Consider the following 15,884-nt stretch of genomic DNA (forward strand, 5'->3'; position numbering starts at 1 on the left):
ACCTTAACTGCCTTTTTGTGCATATGCATTACGATAGCCTTTAATTACACAATCACATTTTTTTATTAGCAGGCCCCTTGCTTTGTTTTGTGCACATACTGGACAGACAATAAGACAGGTTAGTATAGTGAATTTGTGATGGGACTGCAGTACCCTTGACCTTTTCTATTAGTATAGTGTGCAGTTGACAGAGGCCTGCTGCAAGAGGCAGAATGATGTTGTGGGTAAGGCAGTACTTCTGTATGGAACTCATTTACAACTTCATAGAGCTTTGTAACACCCTGCCAGGTAGGTAAGTACTGCTATTCTGATTTTAAGGATGGGGACAACAGCAGTGGGTGGGCTCTCACCCAGTCCTATGCGCTGACCACACCTCTCAGGATAAGCTTTGACTCCCTGCTGGGAATCTTTTGCTGGGGAGAAAGTGTGTATGTTCAGGAGTGTAAACCAGAAACTGTGAGGGAGTTGGGGAGACATGGATTAGGGAGCTGTCAAGGCAGCTACCTGATGCAAACAGCTGAACAATAAGCAATATACATGATGATTGTGAGGAAGTGAAGATGCTGTCAAGTAGTCTTGTACTATAATAATGAATGGAGTGTAAGAACTGATATAGATTTCACAGTGGCAGAGACGTCAGCTTTGTTTCTGTTGCCCTTCAAGGTGGTCTATTCTCCCTACTTTGTTTCTAAGTCTCTTGTGCTCACCCCATTTTTCCTCCTTTGATATTTCTGTATCTCTTCCTCCTCCTCTTTCGTTTCAGTTGCTCTCTGAATTATGGCTACAACAGAGGATATGCATATTTCTAGTTACAAACTATAGGTGGTGCATCTGGGAAACCAGTAAAGTGCAGAAGCACAGCTCCAGTCAGGCAAAGGGATAATTCTCTTTAGTGATAATTCTGTGAGAGTCTCCCATTCTGTGTTGTGAATAACTCCAGGAGAATGTGTGAACACACAGGATTCACACAATCCTAATTTAAACCTCTTACCAGGACTCCAGTTCTCTCACACAGAGACAGATTTCAACAGTTAAACAGACAAAAAGCTATTGCCCAAGGGACCTAAACACTTAGGTTTGTATTTACAGCACTACGATCTTTAAAAGAGAAGAAAAATCATACCAGCGTTGAACAATTTGCATACTTCATCCACTGATCTTGTGATGAGGACACAAGGGATACAAAAGCTTAACTGAGTATGTAATTTTCCTTGCAGTGGCTTGGATAATGTGAACTTGTTGAAGGGGGAAAAAAAGCTAATTTACTGAGAATAGTTTGGGGACATTTATATTTATTTATTTTTTTTAATTTTAAGAACTATGACCATGCCATCAATCCTGCAAGCTGTTCTGTGTGGGTGAATCCCTGCTTCTGCATGGAGCTCCAATAGGATTCTGCATGGGCACCGGGGTCCATCCATGCAGAACACATACAAGAATTAGGGCTTAAGATTCTGTAGACTGATGTTCTGCTATTTTAATGGATACAGAGGGAGCATTTTCCTTTCTACTGCTATTTACACGGCAAACAAGATTTTAACAGGGGAAAATATGTTGGATGCAGAAGGTTGTACAAGAGCTGGGACTGGCAGTTGGAGAAGAAGAAAATGAAATGAAGCGTCAGTAACACAACCCCTGGAGGCAGAGAGAAGGAGGGCTCAGCTGATGAAAAGCAGAGCAAACTGTCTGAAGAACAGTGCCAGGGAAGGGAAAGGATGAAGAACAAAAACCAGTAAAAGGGACCACTCAGCAAATGGCAAAAGGAGACCAAAAAAAATCCACCTGAAAGTGGGAAGTTACTTTTCTGTAAAAATTGTGCTTTTCTGAAGAGATCATCTGGCAGGAGTCACAATCCTGTATCTTTGTTTCTTTGCACAAGACTAGCTAACTCTCTTAGCTCTCAAGGGTTTTTGATCTTCGAGGGCAGCAGTAGCATGGTGAAGTATAATCAAGGCACCCTATTAATATCTGTGGGCTATCTCCCCCAGCCAGATATAATGCTGCCCTCCAACTGTTCCAGTCAATTTCTTTGATTGCACAGAGAGGTGAAGCTCCTAGAAAGAAAAGTAAAGTAAAAATGATCATTAAGATATGACAAAAAATGCTCCAAAAAGGAAAGACAGGATCTATGAGAACAACATCTCAAATAGGTAAACTCCAAACATGAAGAGGAAGTGGATGGGTGAGACTCACTCATGACAACATTTTCAGATAAGCAAAATTATAGATGAATAAATGTTCCCTTCTCCATAGGTACCATCTGTGCAGAATTCTCACTCTTGGATAGTAAAAAGAAAGAACTTGCCAAAAGGAAATGAAAGCACAACTGTAAAGAGCCGAAAAGATCCAGGCAAAACTTGCAACTCATAAGCCAATATCCCAAAATAAAACAAAACCTTAATTTTTGGTTTGGCCTCCCCTACCCTGGAAACATGCATCAACATGAAAAACAGTATACTGCAGACTTGCATAAACACACATATATACATTGTGTAAAGTCATCTAGATTTACCTAGAGAGAAAGGGACATGCAGCAAGGAAGAAGAGAAGAAAGTGAAATCCTAGTATTTCATTTCTTTTCCCTCACTACCCAATATTTCATTTCCAAAACTTAGACAAAAGGGAGGCAGTTACTCAGCTTGTCTGGACACAAACAGCTGGAATAGGGTACGTGACAGAGAGGCCTGAAATATCAAAAATGGTTCAGGAAGCACTGACTGCATGAAAACCAACAAGCAAAAGGTGCCAGGGACACCAGTCTTCATGCCAGAGCTTTTGCACTGAGAGAACAAGGCATCTGCCTCAGCACAAAAATCATTCCAGTGTACTGAGAATCATACTCCTGCTGATACAGGGGAAGGGAATGCCCGAAAGCTGGTACAGAGAGTTTAATGAAGGCACCCTGTCTAGCCACAGAGGAGCCTGCCCACATCTAAAGGAGAACACACACCCCACCCCATCCATGTTTCTTCCGGACATTGAACAGATAGCAAAGCCCACACCAGATCATCTGAGTTAATCTTCAGAGTTGCCAACCCAGTTTAAAAAAAAAATATCAGCACCCACTTTGATAAACGATATTTCAGCTGCTTTATTCTGCGTCAGGAATAGAGCATCAAAAACATTGCATTGCCACCATTAGATGAACCAAGGGAAAGACTGAAATTAAATGTATTTTTAAATTAGTAAAAGTGGAGTGGTGACAATAAATCGTGTTAAGATGAATACAGTTGTGTAACTGATTATAAGAATTTAATGATAAAGATAGTTTTCAGCAGTTGCAGCCAGGAATAACAAGGTGGTGATCACAGAGAATCATAGCCAGTGAAAGTAAAAAGGTGGTCTTGGAGCAATTTGGCCAACAGCAAAAAGGCAGGCTGAGATAAATAAAGGTCACCCCAAAAACCTGGAGGGAGGAGTCAGTCAAGCATGGCATAGGTTTTCAATCAGGTCCACCTTTGTTTGATAGGTGAGTTTAACAGCTGTGATTGGTTCATAAGAACAGACCAATCAGGGAAGGCATAAGGATGATAATTGTGGATGAATATGCTAAGGATTGAAGAAACAATCTATCCGAATAGACTATAACAGGCCTGCACAACTCGTAAAGCGGCGAGGGCCACATTACTCCAAAGAAAACAGTGAGTGCCGAAACCCGCCCACCCGGCCCAGCGGAAACACTTCGCCCCAGCACCACCCAGCCCTGCAGAAACAAACCCTCCTTTCCCAGGGCCGCCCCACCAAAACAGCTATGGGCCAAAAAGGAAGGTTGGGGGTGGGGAAGTGATACTTGATTTTAAATCAACCAGGGGCTCCCAGCTGAAGAGGTGGCTGGGAGCCCTCAGGGTCAAATTAAAGGGCCCGGGGCTCCGGCGGCTGTGGGAACCCAGAGCTTTGTGAGGCTGGGGCAGGGATTTAAAGGGCCCAGAGCTCCTGCTGCTGAGGGGAGCCTGAGCCCTTTAAGTCCCAGCCCCAGCGCATCCGCTGGAGCCGCCGCCAGGATTCAAAGGGCTCTGGGCTGCCCGTGGTGGCGGGGAGCCCTGAGCCCTTTAAATCTCAGCCGCGGCCGAGAATCTGTGCGGGCAGCTCAGAGCCCTTTGAATCCCGGCCACGGCCAAGTTTTAAAGGGCTCTGGGCTCCCCAGTGCGGGGCCCAATTCAAACATTTTTGGCGGGGCCCCGGCAGGGATGACTGGAAAAAAAAAAAAAAACCATGTAAAAAAAAAGCCTTTCATTTCTTAGCAACCGGTTCCCTATAAAAAGTTCTGCCACAGTATGTATTTTTTGTACCAATAGGGTTCCATACGTCCATATTTTCCTCCTGGATGGCGATTTAAGATCCAAAAAGCCTGACATGTCTGGGAAAGTACAGATGTATGTTAACCCTACCTAAAGTTCTTTTTTAAAAAGATGTGTCTGAACTAGAAATGAGCTCCGCCACTCCCTGAGGGTGTGCTAGGGTGCACGTGTGGGTCCCAGCTGCTCCCTGCCCACCTCATTGAAGCAGGCGTGCAGGGTTACTTCCCTGGGAACTACAAGGCACCAGTGGACATGGGGCTGGCTGGAGGTGGTGGGGAGGTGGCTGAAGGTAGGGTCTGGCTGCAGGCTGGGCAAGGGGTGTGGGGTAGGCTGGAGATGGCGTGTGGGATGGGATGGCTGGCTTCAAGCAGGGCCACAGGGGAGGTGCAGCATAGGTTGGCAGGGCTGGAGACAAAGGAGTGCAGGACTGGCTGGCTTCAGGCAGGTGGGGTGCGGCAGGGATTGGCTGGAGACAGGGAAGGGGGTGCAGGGCTGGCTCGAGACAGGGGTTGGTGCAGGGCTGAAGGCAAGGCAGGGGGTGAGGGGCTGGCTGGAGATGGGCTGGCTGCAGACAGGAACTGGTGCAGGCAGAGCAGGAGGTGCGGCAGGGGTTGGCTGCGAGCAGCTGGTGCAGGTACAGGGGGTACAATTCATCCTGTATGGTGAGTGCCCCCTCCTCCTGCCTCCCCCACCAGGGTAGCAGTAGCAGCCCGTGGCTCAGGAGCTATTTAAAGGGCCTGGAGCTCCCCTGCTTCCACTGCCCCTGCCCTGTAAATAGCTGCAGGAGCCGTGGGGAAGTGGTGGGGCTCCGGGGGCTATTTAAAGGACCAGGGCAGCAAAGGCATCTGGAGACCCGCCCCCCCACCGCTACCCCAGGGCTCTGGGGGTTATTTAAAGGGCCCAGGGCTCCCCTTCTTCTACCGCCCCAGCCCTTTAAATAGCCATGGGAACCCTGGGGAAGAGGTGGGGCTCCGGTGGCTATTTAAAGTGCTGGGGCGGTAGAAGCGATGGGAACACCAGACTTTTTAAATACTCCCAGAGCCCCAAAGCCCTACCCCAGGGCTCCAGCAGTGGTGCTCTGGTGGCAATTTAAAGGGCCTGGGAGCCACAGGCCTTTTAAATTGTCCCCTGGGGAAGCTGGGCTACCCCACTACAGTGCACTGGCTTTTGCCGGTAGATCGTACTGGGGCTTGGGCATGTGGCCTTCTTAGGGGCTGGCTGTTTCAGGGGAATTGGTTGAATTGGCCTAAAGCTGGCCCTGGCGGCTGAGATTTAAAGGGCTCTGGGCTCTCTGCGGCTGCGGGCAGCCCAGAGCCCTTTGAATCCCGGCTGCGGCTCAGATTTAAAGAGCTCTGAGCTTGCGGCTGCCTGCAGCTCAGAGCCTTTTGAATCGCGGCCATGGCTGGGATTTAAAGGGCTCTGGACTCCCCGCCGCTGCGGGCAGCCCAGAGCCTTTTGAATCCCGGCCGCGGCTGAGATTTAAAGAGCTCTAAGCTCCCCGCCACTGCGGGCAGCTCAGAGCCTTTTGAATCCCGCCGCAGGCCGCACAGTGAGCCTCTGTGGGCCGCATGTTGTGCAGGCCTGGACTATAATCTGTATACAAGGCAGGTTGCTGACAGGCTTCATTCACTGTGAGTGGGAGTTGCTAGACTGAGTGAACAATTGGAGAATCATCAGACGCTGAAGCAGAACAGCTGAAATCACTGAAGAAAGAAGAAACAAGGCAAAGCAGTTAGAACAGTGGCAGACAGAGCAGAGGGACAGAAGATTATGGAGAAGTAAGCATGATGACACTCACATGAGGAATGACTGGATTGCATGAATGTGTATACCTGGGATAATAAAACTGGATGTCTGTTTCTTTGTTATTCATATATATAAAGTTGTAATTAGAATTTGTTAACAGCATCTTGCATGTGACTGGTCACTGTATGTGGAATGTAAGCACTTAAAGTTATTTCCCCATTGTATAATATTAAATGTTGGGTGCTATAACGTGTATGTACCAAAGATATTTACTTTGCCTTTTTGATGTATGCCTTTTGAAAGAATTTATGATGTTTCAGATTTATTGTGTCAAAGGTTTTTTGTTTTTGTTCCCTCCCTCCCAAAAGATTGCTGCCTGAGTGTCGATCCATTAAGCAGAATGCTGTATCTGTGTCCTCCCAAGGGTCAGAGTTAGTCTGTTCTGGGAGTTTTCCCAAAGGCCAGAGAGAAACCCCTGGCAATTCCTCTAGGGCAGGCCACCTCCATTCACTTACTAAAAACAAAAAAATTGAGGATTAAGTTAATGACCTAGGCAGGCCATTGTGGGGGTACTTTAAGTCTGATGGGGGGGGTAACAAGCGGGTGTCCCTGAGTGGGACCACAGCACTATTTGAAGCCTTATGGAAGGTATAGTGCCCCCCAGTGGATAGGAAGATGATTGACACAAGGAAGTGAAAAAAATTATTTTTACTCATTTTAGTCATTTGTTTTTGTAAGCTAGTTTTCTGAGCACCGAGGGTGAGCAGCCCAAAAAAGGCGGGTTTCTGTCCTAAAGAGACAAATACTAGTAAGTATTAGATATTGATGTGTTGAAAGCCATTGTGTTAAGTCAGAATGCTCAGATTATAGCCACCCAGAAAGAGGCCAGGAAGTGGCACAGTGGAAACAAAAAACATTAGATGGGCAAGTTGCAGTGGCGGCTGTGATCAAAGACAGAAGAAGAAAATAAAGTTAGCCATGGGGTCTGTCGGTGCCAAAAATGTACTCCAGAAAATGAGTTGCAACTAAGAGAAGGAGTGGTAATGGCTGTAAAGGGGCCAAAATGGAAAAATTGGGAGAGTACGTTCCCTGAATGTCGCAATAAAGAGGAAAAGACCGATCCTTGTAGTAAAGTTTCTCTAGTTAACAACCAGCAATAATCACACCTCAGATTAACTTCATTGGCTATGATACTTCCACTACTATGACAGGGATAACCCCTCAGAGGCTGTGTGCCATGGAACAAATTAGGGTACTGGGCAAGTCCACAGGTCCGCTAAATAGGAGTACAGTTGGCTAAGACATCTGCTATCCTTGGGACAACAGGGACAGATGTCTCAACCATGGTGGCAAAAGAACTAAAAGTAACCCATGTATGTTTATGTTAGAGGAATCCAAAAAGTTAAAAAAGATTCCTCAGACCAGGTTCAGCAATTGCCCCAACAGCAACTGGAATTTTATTTTAGGGAGAAGGCTCAGCTTGAGAAGTCCACACAAGAAAAAAAGGTTTAAGGGATGAGCTGCAGATTAAAAAGCTGCAACTCACTTGGGGTAGGCAATCGCTTAAAATGATAAGGAGCAAGATTGCTTCTTGAGGAAAACTGCCACAAAGGCAGAAGTAAATGTGGTTCTGAACTCACAGAACCAGCAGATTCTGGCTAACCATGCATGCTGCCAACAGGAAGTGACTTGCTTACAGGAAGAGCTGCAAGCTATACAGGTAGTAAGCAGCGCAGCTCAGGGAAGCGGTGTTGTGGTGAGCATTAAGAAAGATGTGCTCAGAAAACTGGAGGAAAAGGACAAGGCTGGCTCTGGTACAAGTTCAGAAAACTGTTCTAGACTTCCCTATGGAAGTAATACTAATAGACTTCACTTCTTTTCAGGTTTTCTTCCCAAAAGGGAATTTTGATTCTGTAATGTCTTTTCCTAAAGAGAAACAACAGGTAAAAGAAAAAACAGAGTCATGTATGACTTGGAAATTAGTGCATAGAAATCCTGAGTTGATTCAGGGAGGTACTATAGTGTGTAATGTAACACAATCTGAAGGAACATTAGTTGCACAATTTGAGTTTAACAATGAAAACAGAAGTAATGTTTCATAACTTAAATGCTGCTTTAGTGTAGGACAAGTTGTAGGTAAAATACAGAAAGGCTGGCCACCTCCAAGGAAAAAACCTAAAAAGGTATCAGTGGTAACCTTTTCCAATAATGGTCCATAGGAAAAAGGAACCAACACCACAAACAAAATAAAGCAGAAATCAAGGAAAGAGAGCTGAAGTAAAAATTTTGCCTCTTATGAAAGGAAGAAAGTCCCCGATGTGGGTAGAAATTGGTTTGGGGAGAACTGTTGTAGAATGAGCCTAGGGATCAGATCCATGGACTACCTACCGAAGAACTGCTTTGGAGAGTAACCAGCCATGAAATAAGTATACCTACAGCTCTCACGCATTCCAAAGATCAAATATAGGGAGGCCGAGCGCCACCATCTCCCCAGCAAAAGACCATGCTGACCTAGTGACACATTTAAAACAGGATATATGGGAGAGTAGAGCAACATCCCAATACAATAGCAACACCATCTGAGGATAACGAGGTGAGACCACTAATATATTAGTGTAGGTGAAGGAAAAATTCAGCAGTTATTCTATTTACATATGGGATCAACATATTCAATATTAAATATTCTGGGGAGTTCCACAGAACTGATCCCATATGTCACACCTGAAACAAAGGCGATTAGCGGAATATATGGGATTGAGAGTGCTGTTCCGTTGAGTATTCCGCTAACAGTAGACGTGGGAAATAGGAAGGTGCAAAATGTTCGATTCAGGCTAATGGAAATAGGGTTTAATGGATTAGGAATAGTAGGAATAGACACTTTGAAGCCACTCCAATATTTAGTAGACTTTGTAAACAGGATATTCTGGGCAATGGATTAATTAGTTGATTTAAGAAATGTAAATATTTAAGGTTACATTTAAAATGTTGTTCAATAAAATTGTTATAAATGATACTCCCAAGGGAGAAAAGGTGTCTATTTCTTTTTACAGAAAGAGCCAAGATGATTACTCTTTTTGGTATCAGTGGTTACTGGATTCTGCTATGATGGTGCGAATTTGGAAACTGTAAAGTGGACAGCAAAAATCCAGTGGAAAGACCACCACCAAACTGCTGCCAACAGTAATGTTAGCTGTCTTTCCAAAACTAGATAGTAAAAATATAGAAAACTGGGTAGTCAAGGTCACAATGGGACCTGCAGGGGATGTAATGATACAAAATTCACATAAGTGTTTTATCTCATTCGTCTCCCTCCAATAGTTGGGGTATTATCAATCCTCATGCTTTCCCCTCACCAGGTGTCAAACAGATAGCTAAGGGTTAATGTTCTTTTACCTGTAAAGGGTTAACAAAGGGAACCAAACACCTGACCAGAGGACCAATCAGGAAACAAGACTTTTTGAAATCTGGGTGGAGGGAAGTTTTGGGTGTGAGTCCTTTGTTCTTGGTCTGTTCTCTTTCTCGGCTCTGAGTGTGATCTTTCTATCTCCAGGCTTTCTAATCTTCTGTTTCCAAGTTGTAAGTACAAGGATAGTAAGACAATAGGTTTATATTGTTTTTTTGTATTTACATGTGTGTAGTTGCTGGAATGTTTTAAATTGTATTCTTTTTGGATAAGGCTGTTTATTCATTTTTTCTTTTAAGCAATTGACCCTGTATATTGTCACCTGATACACAGACCATTTTATGTCTTTTCCTTTCTTTTTATATAAAGCTTTCTTTTTAAGACCTGTGGTTTTTTTTTTAGTGGGGGCTCAAGGGGATTGAGTCTGCAGCTCACCAGGGAATTGGTGGGAGGAAGAAGACAGGGGGGAAGAGAGAGTCTCTTTGTGTTAGATTTACTAAGCCTGAATTTGCATACCCTCTGGGTGAGGGGAGAGAGAGATTGATCTCTCGGTATTTGTGTTTCAAGGACTTGAAGCAGGGAAGCTCCGAGAGTACCCAGGGTGGGGAAATCTGGGAGGAGGTAAAGAGGGGGAATGGAAGTGGGTTATTTCCCTTTGTGGTGAGACTCAGGGCATCTGAGTCTTGGGGGTTCCCCAGGGAAGGTTTTGGGGAGACCAGAGTGAGCCAGACACTGGAATTCTGGCTGGTGGCAGCGATATCAGATCCAAGCTGGTAATTAAGTTTGGAGGTTTCATGCTAGCTTCTCATGTTCTGAACTCTAAGGTTCAGATCTGAGTAGGAGAGTTATGACACCAGGACTAACAGGGTGTGAGTGGACAGCTAAAGAAAGAACAGGCATAATATTGGGAAAGACAGTTAAAACTGGACAATGGCAGTGTAACCTAGCAAATGGCTCTGGAGTATTTGCACACTCTAGCAGCCTCTTGTAGACCCAAGCTGCCCAAACATACACTTGTTATAGCCGCAGCACCAAGTAGTATATTCAGGCAAAAGAAAGGAAGACCACCACCACCACGGTATGCAAATGATCCATAGGAATGAATAAGGAAGGACGGTGTATAGTCCCCCAGATTAAGGCGGTAAATATAAGGGGTGACCATACCTCACAGGGAGCCTCACCCAACCTGTGGGATGAAGGCAAGAACATCCAAATTTCTGTAGTTTTAAGTGGACAAAAACATCAATGGGTATGGACAAAAGAGGGGAAAACATGGGTACATGTAACTGACATAATGTCAGTGGGGCAGAACATGCCTATTACAAACAGTGGTCCTGGAAAAGATAAATCAATGTTAGGTTTAAAGGGGTCTGGATCTGGAAATATAGAAGATTAAGTAAATATACCCACATTTTGAGCGGGAATCCCTCATGTGTGTTTATGGCATGGTATGCCTCTAGGTGGATAACAGAAGAAAGGGAAACCATACTGTTAAGATAGGCCCATAACAATACCAACATGAACAATGCTTTATTTAATATTATTAATCCCCAAGGAGGGTACAAGACAACAATTCATTTCATGGCTCAACAGAAGGTCATGTCAAAGAATCAATTAAGCTTGCAAGCACTATGATACAGATAGACAGAATGAAACAATGGGTGCAAAAGTCATAAGAAGTCAAGTTTTGTTTTCCTATTGGTGTGAAGGTAATAGAAATATAACAAGGAAACATGGAAGTGGAGCATGAAGAATTGTTGGCCCTAAAAAATTTAGTAATGTTTCACCATATTATGGGTATCTAAACCTGAGCAAGTTAAAATTGGTCTTTACATAATAAAAGAGGATGTTAGAAGACAATTAACACTAGAACCCACCTACCCAAAGAAAATAGTAGTAGACTTTACTCCCATGAATATCTGATCATACAACTATGGTATGTCAAATACATAGAATCTCTGTTTACAGTAGGGGTGGGCAAACTTTTTGGCCTGAGTGCCACATCACGGAATAGAAAGTATATGGCAGGTCATGAATTTTCACAAAATTGGGGTTCAGGTGTGAGAGGGGGTGCGGGTGCTGGTTGGGGGTGCGGGCTCTGGGGTGGGGCTGGGGATGAGGAGATTAGGGGAAGAGGAGGGTGCTCTGGGTTGGGACCAAGGGATTTGGAGGGGGATCGGGAAGGGGTGCAGGTTCTGGCTGGCGGTGTGGGCTCTGGAGTGGGGCTGGGGATGAGAGGTTTGGGGTGCAGGAGGGTGCTCCATGCTGGGATTGAGGGATTTGTAGAGTGGGAGGGGGATCAGGGCTGGGGCAGGGGATTGGTGTGTGAGGGAAAGCTCAGGCATGCAGGCTTTGAGCGGTGCTTACCTCAAGCAGCTCCTAGAAGCAGTGGCATGTCCTTTCTCTGGCTCCTACGTGTGGAGCGGGGCTGAGCTGTGTGGTGCAGCCCTCAACCCGGCTCCCCAGCGGGAGCTTGCGGGCTGGCTTAAAATGACCCCCAGGCCATAGTTTGCCCACCCCTGGTTTATAGGATGGAATAGATAGGTAAAAACCCAACTTTTACCAAGAATCCCTACTAAGAAAGTGAAAAGAGATCTGCTAGACATGGCTCGAAGAAGAGCAGGAACAGGTGTTGGAGTATTAAAGAGTATAGATGTAGAAGTGCTGGCTAACAAATTAAATGCAGTAGGACAGCACTTAGGAGCTTTATCTAAACCCCTGAAAAGATAACTCTACCTTGATATAACGCGACCCAATATAACACGAATTCAGCTATAATGCAGTAAAGCAGTATTCGGGGGGGACGGGGACGGACGGGGGGACAGATGGGGGCGGGACTGCGCACTGTGATGGAGCAAAGCAAGTGCGATATAATGCAGTTTCACCTATAACGTGGTAAGATTTTTCTGGCTCCCGAGGACAGCGTTATATCGAGGTAAGGGTGTATCTCTAAATGAGATAAGTAGTAGTCACCAGCGAATAGCTAGTTTACTCCCTGGATGGGAAAAGCTACAAGAAGCAGATCACTTAGCAGTATTACAAACAGTGGAAGTATTACAGAGCAATATATCGATGGCACTAGTTTATACACACGCACAAACATGAATTAATAATTTGGTAAAAGACATTAAAAGAGATTAAATGATTTGGGTGCCACTGACAGCCTGGACAAAGGTGGCTGAAGGACTGGCTAGAACAACAATATGAATGAACTGCGGCCATTGGGAGCTGCAGGAGCAGCACCAGCGGATGGGGGTAGTGCCAGAGCTGCCTGGGCGCACCTCCACCTAGAAGCCAGAGGGACATGCTGGCTGCTTCCTGGAAGCAGCTGGAAGTAAGCGCTGCCTGGAGCCAGCACCCCAACCCTGAGTCCCCTCTCCTGCACTCAAACTCCCTCCCAGATCACCTCCCACATCCCAGCCCCCTGCCCCTCCTGAACCCCCTCCTGCACTCCACACCCGTCAACCTCAGCCCCACCCTAGAACCTGCATCCCCAGATGGAGCCCTCACCCCCCCACACCACAACCCCCTGCCTGGAGTCCCTCCCACACACAGAACCTCTAATTTCTGGCCCCACTCTGGGCCTGCACCCCTTCACCCAGAGCCTGTATCCCATCCCACACCCCAAACCTTTGCCCCAGCCACGAGCCCCCTCCCACATTCAGAATCCCAAACCCCTCATCCTTGGCCCCAGCCCTCATCTCCTCCTGCACCCCAACCCCTTGCCCCAGCCTGGTGAAAATGAACGAGTAAGCAAGGGTGGGGAAAGTGAGCAATGGAGAAGGGGGGGGAAGGGAGTGAGTGGGGGGGCTCAGAGAAGGGGCAGGGGCAAGGATGTTCGGGTTTCTGCAATCAGCAAATTGGCAACCCTATTAACAGATGAGTTTAGCAGCTGTGATTGGTTCATACGAACAGACCAATTAGGGAAGGCATAAGGATGATTGGTGGATAGGTATGCTAATGCTGATGACTGAAGACGGAACCAATCAGAACAGGGTAATAACTATATATAAGGAAGGGAGCTGAAAGGCTTCATTCAGTGAGACTGCAAGGTGCTGGAATGAGTGAACATTAGGAGAATCATCAGAAGCTGAAATCACTGAAGAAAGAACCAAGGCAATGCAGTTGGAGCAGTGGCAAACAGCAGAGGGACAGAAGACTATGGAGAAGTATGATGATACTCACATAAGAAATTAGAATGTATATGCCTGAGATGATAAAGCTGGATGTTTGTGTACATATGTTTATTTTAAGTTGTAATGAGAACTTGCTATCAGCATCCTGTACGTGACTGGCCATCACATGCAGAATGTAACCACTAAAGCTATTTCCCATTGTATAATATTGCAGTGTTGGGAACTTTAATGTGTATATGCGCCAAGGAAATTTATTTTACCTTTTTGACGTATGCCTTTTGGAAGAATTTAATGTTTATTGTATGAAGACATATTGTGTCAAAGTTTATTTTTGTTTGCAAAGATTGCTGCCTGAGTGTCAATCCTTTGAACAGAAGGCAGTATCTGTGTCCTCCCAAGGGTCAATACAGTTAGTCTGTTCTGGGAGTTCTCCAAAGGTCAGAGGGAAACTGCTGGTAAAACCCTGGCAATTCCTCAATAGTGGGCCACCGCTTTTCAACTACCAAAAACAGACAAATTGAGGATTAAGTTACTGATATAGGCAGGCCATTGTGGGGGTGCCTTAAGTCTGATTTTGGGGGTAACAACTTCTTCTAGCTGTGACTCACCAGTAAGTTTTGTTTCACTGAATACTGCCATGTGAGGAATAGTGGGCCTCACACCCAGGCCGACAGGGTTCAGACTATGGTCATCACCCAGCAGCTCACCTGAACCAGTGGAAAAGGGAGTTTGCAAAGCTCTAGCTCTCAAAAGGTCCCATTCATGAAGCTCCTGATTGGGAGAGATGTCCAACCTCATCAGCTGGCTGTGATGTACTATTTAAGCCAGAAAGAGACACACAAAGTTGTCTAAGCAACTAGGAGAATCCTTGGCTGGCTATTACTATAGACCCTGCCTACTTGCCTGACTACTGAACCCTGCTTTCCTGTCTCTTCCCGCTATCTTTACTGCAGACACCTGTCTCTTCCTAGTTACCTGCCTTACTCCAGATTCTTCCTCCTGCACCCGATCCTTGATGCTGACTCTGGCTTCGACCCCTGGCTTGATTCCTAACTCTACCTCCCGCTCAAACCTCTGGCTTGGCAACTGACTCTGATTCCATTACACCCGACATCCCACGCGCACCCATAGCTGTGTTGTACAGCATCAATACTTTTGAGTATAGTGGTTCAATGCTCAGATCCACCTCTGTTGAGTTTGTGAACATTCTAAGTTACAAACTTTATTTGGGTCCACAGAAAAGCTGGATGACCGGTCAGGTGAAGCACTCTGATAAGTTTGGGTGCAGCAAGCACCTTTTTAGGGATTTTTTTTCCATCCCTTTCCCAATTTGAGGACAGCAGTGCTTGGTTATTAAGACTGCTGACACACCTAGGAAGGATACGAACATGGCATCTACACAGTCTACAACCAATGACCATCACTCCCAGGCCACCTGCATGCAGGATTCTGACTAAGGACTTCCAGCAGCATCCTCTCCCTGTCCCTGTCGGCATGTACCTATTGCATAGTACTTGGATTATGAGGTCGCAGAGTCAGTGTTGCATTACTGAATCACCTGCACTGAGATTGGATTATAGTAAGAAAGGTGTGTGCAGTTCCCTTCCCACTGTCTTGTCCATGCAAGCCCATGTGCCGTACAGAAATTGCAACAAGCAGGATAAACATGGATTAAGTTCGGCACGCCTTTTTCTAGCGAATGCTGTTGACACTTTATGGTTCCTTCGTATTTCCAGTTAATTCTGGAAGACCAATTAGAAACTATACCTCCAAGGGAAAAAAAAAAGGAGGCTGATATACTGAGAGAAGTGTCAGACCAGCCAGAGAAAAGTATGCCAAGCACTGAGGTGGTCACCAACCAGGCTGGATTAAAAATATACAAACAAATAAAAATCTGATTTTTTTTGATAAAATGCTTTTTGAGGAAAAATCTTATCTAAAGATCGTTTTAATTAAGATACATTATAGCTCAAAGATATCTCATCATGGAATAGGGATTAGAAATTCTAATTCTATAGTATGAGACAATATATTCACATGATGTTTTAAGAAAAGTTTTGTAAAATGACTTCCAATAGTTCATGGATTAGGGATCTAATCTTATGGGATTCCAGGAGCTTCTATATATCTTATTTAGGTTAATCTTTCTATCTACCCAATGGGACTCAGTGCTCAGTCTAGAAGATACCATCAGAGATGCTTAGTTTTGCAGTTCTCCAACTGTGGATTTGCGTCTCCAGAGATAACATGCTTGTTAACAGCAAAAATGTTTTAAAATAAATATGTAGAGGTGAGAAATAA

At 45.2% G+C, this 15,884-nt stretch overlaps 1 protein-coding gene across 6 annotated transcripts in view; it reads right to left on the bottom strand.

Annotated features, from left to right (window-relative positions):
* Positions 1 to 15,884, bottom strand: part of PDSS1 (decaprenyl diphosphate synthase subunit 1) — a 46,478-nt gene that overhangs the window by 22,188 nt on the left and 8,406 nt on the right. The window contains exon 2 of one of the 6 annotated variants that reach the window (XM_030550327.1): positions 1,783 to 2,054. The exons of the other annotated variants lie outside the window; for them this stretch is intronic. The gene's annotated coding sequence lies outside the window, so the exon portion shown is untranslated. The remainder of the gene's footprint in view (positions 1 to 1,782; positions 2,055 to 15,884) is intronic. 6 annotated transcript variants of the gene reach the window in all.

This window comes from Gopherus evgoodei, chromosome 2 (genome assembly GCF_007399415.2).
Source record: "Gopherus evgoodei ecotype Sinaloan lineage chromosome 2, rGopEvg1_v1.p, whole genome shotgun sequence".
NCBI lineage: Eukaryota > Metazoa > Chordata > Testudines > Testudinidae > Gopherus > Gopherus evgoodei.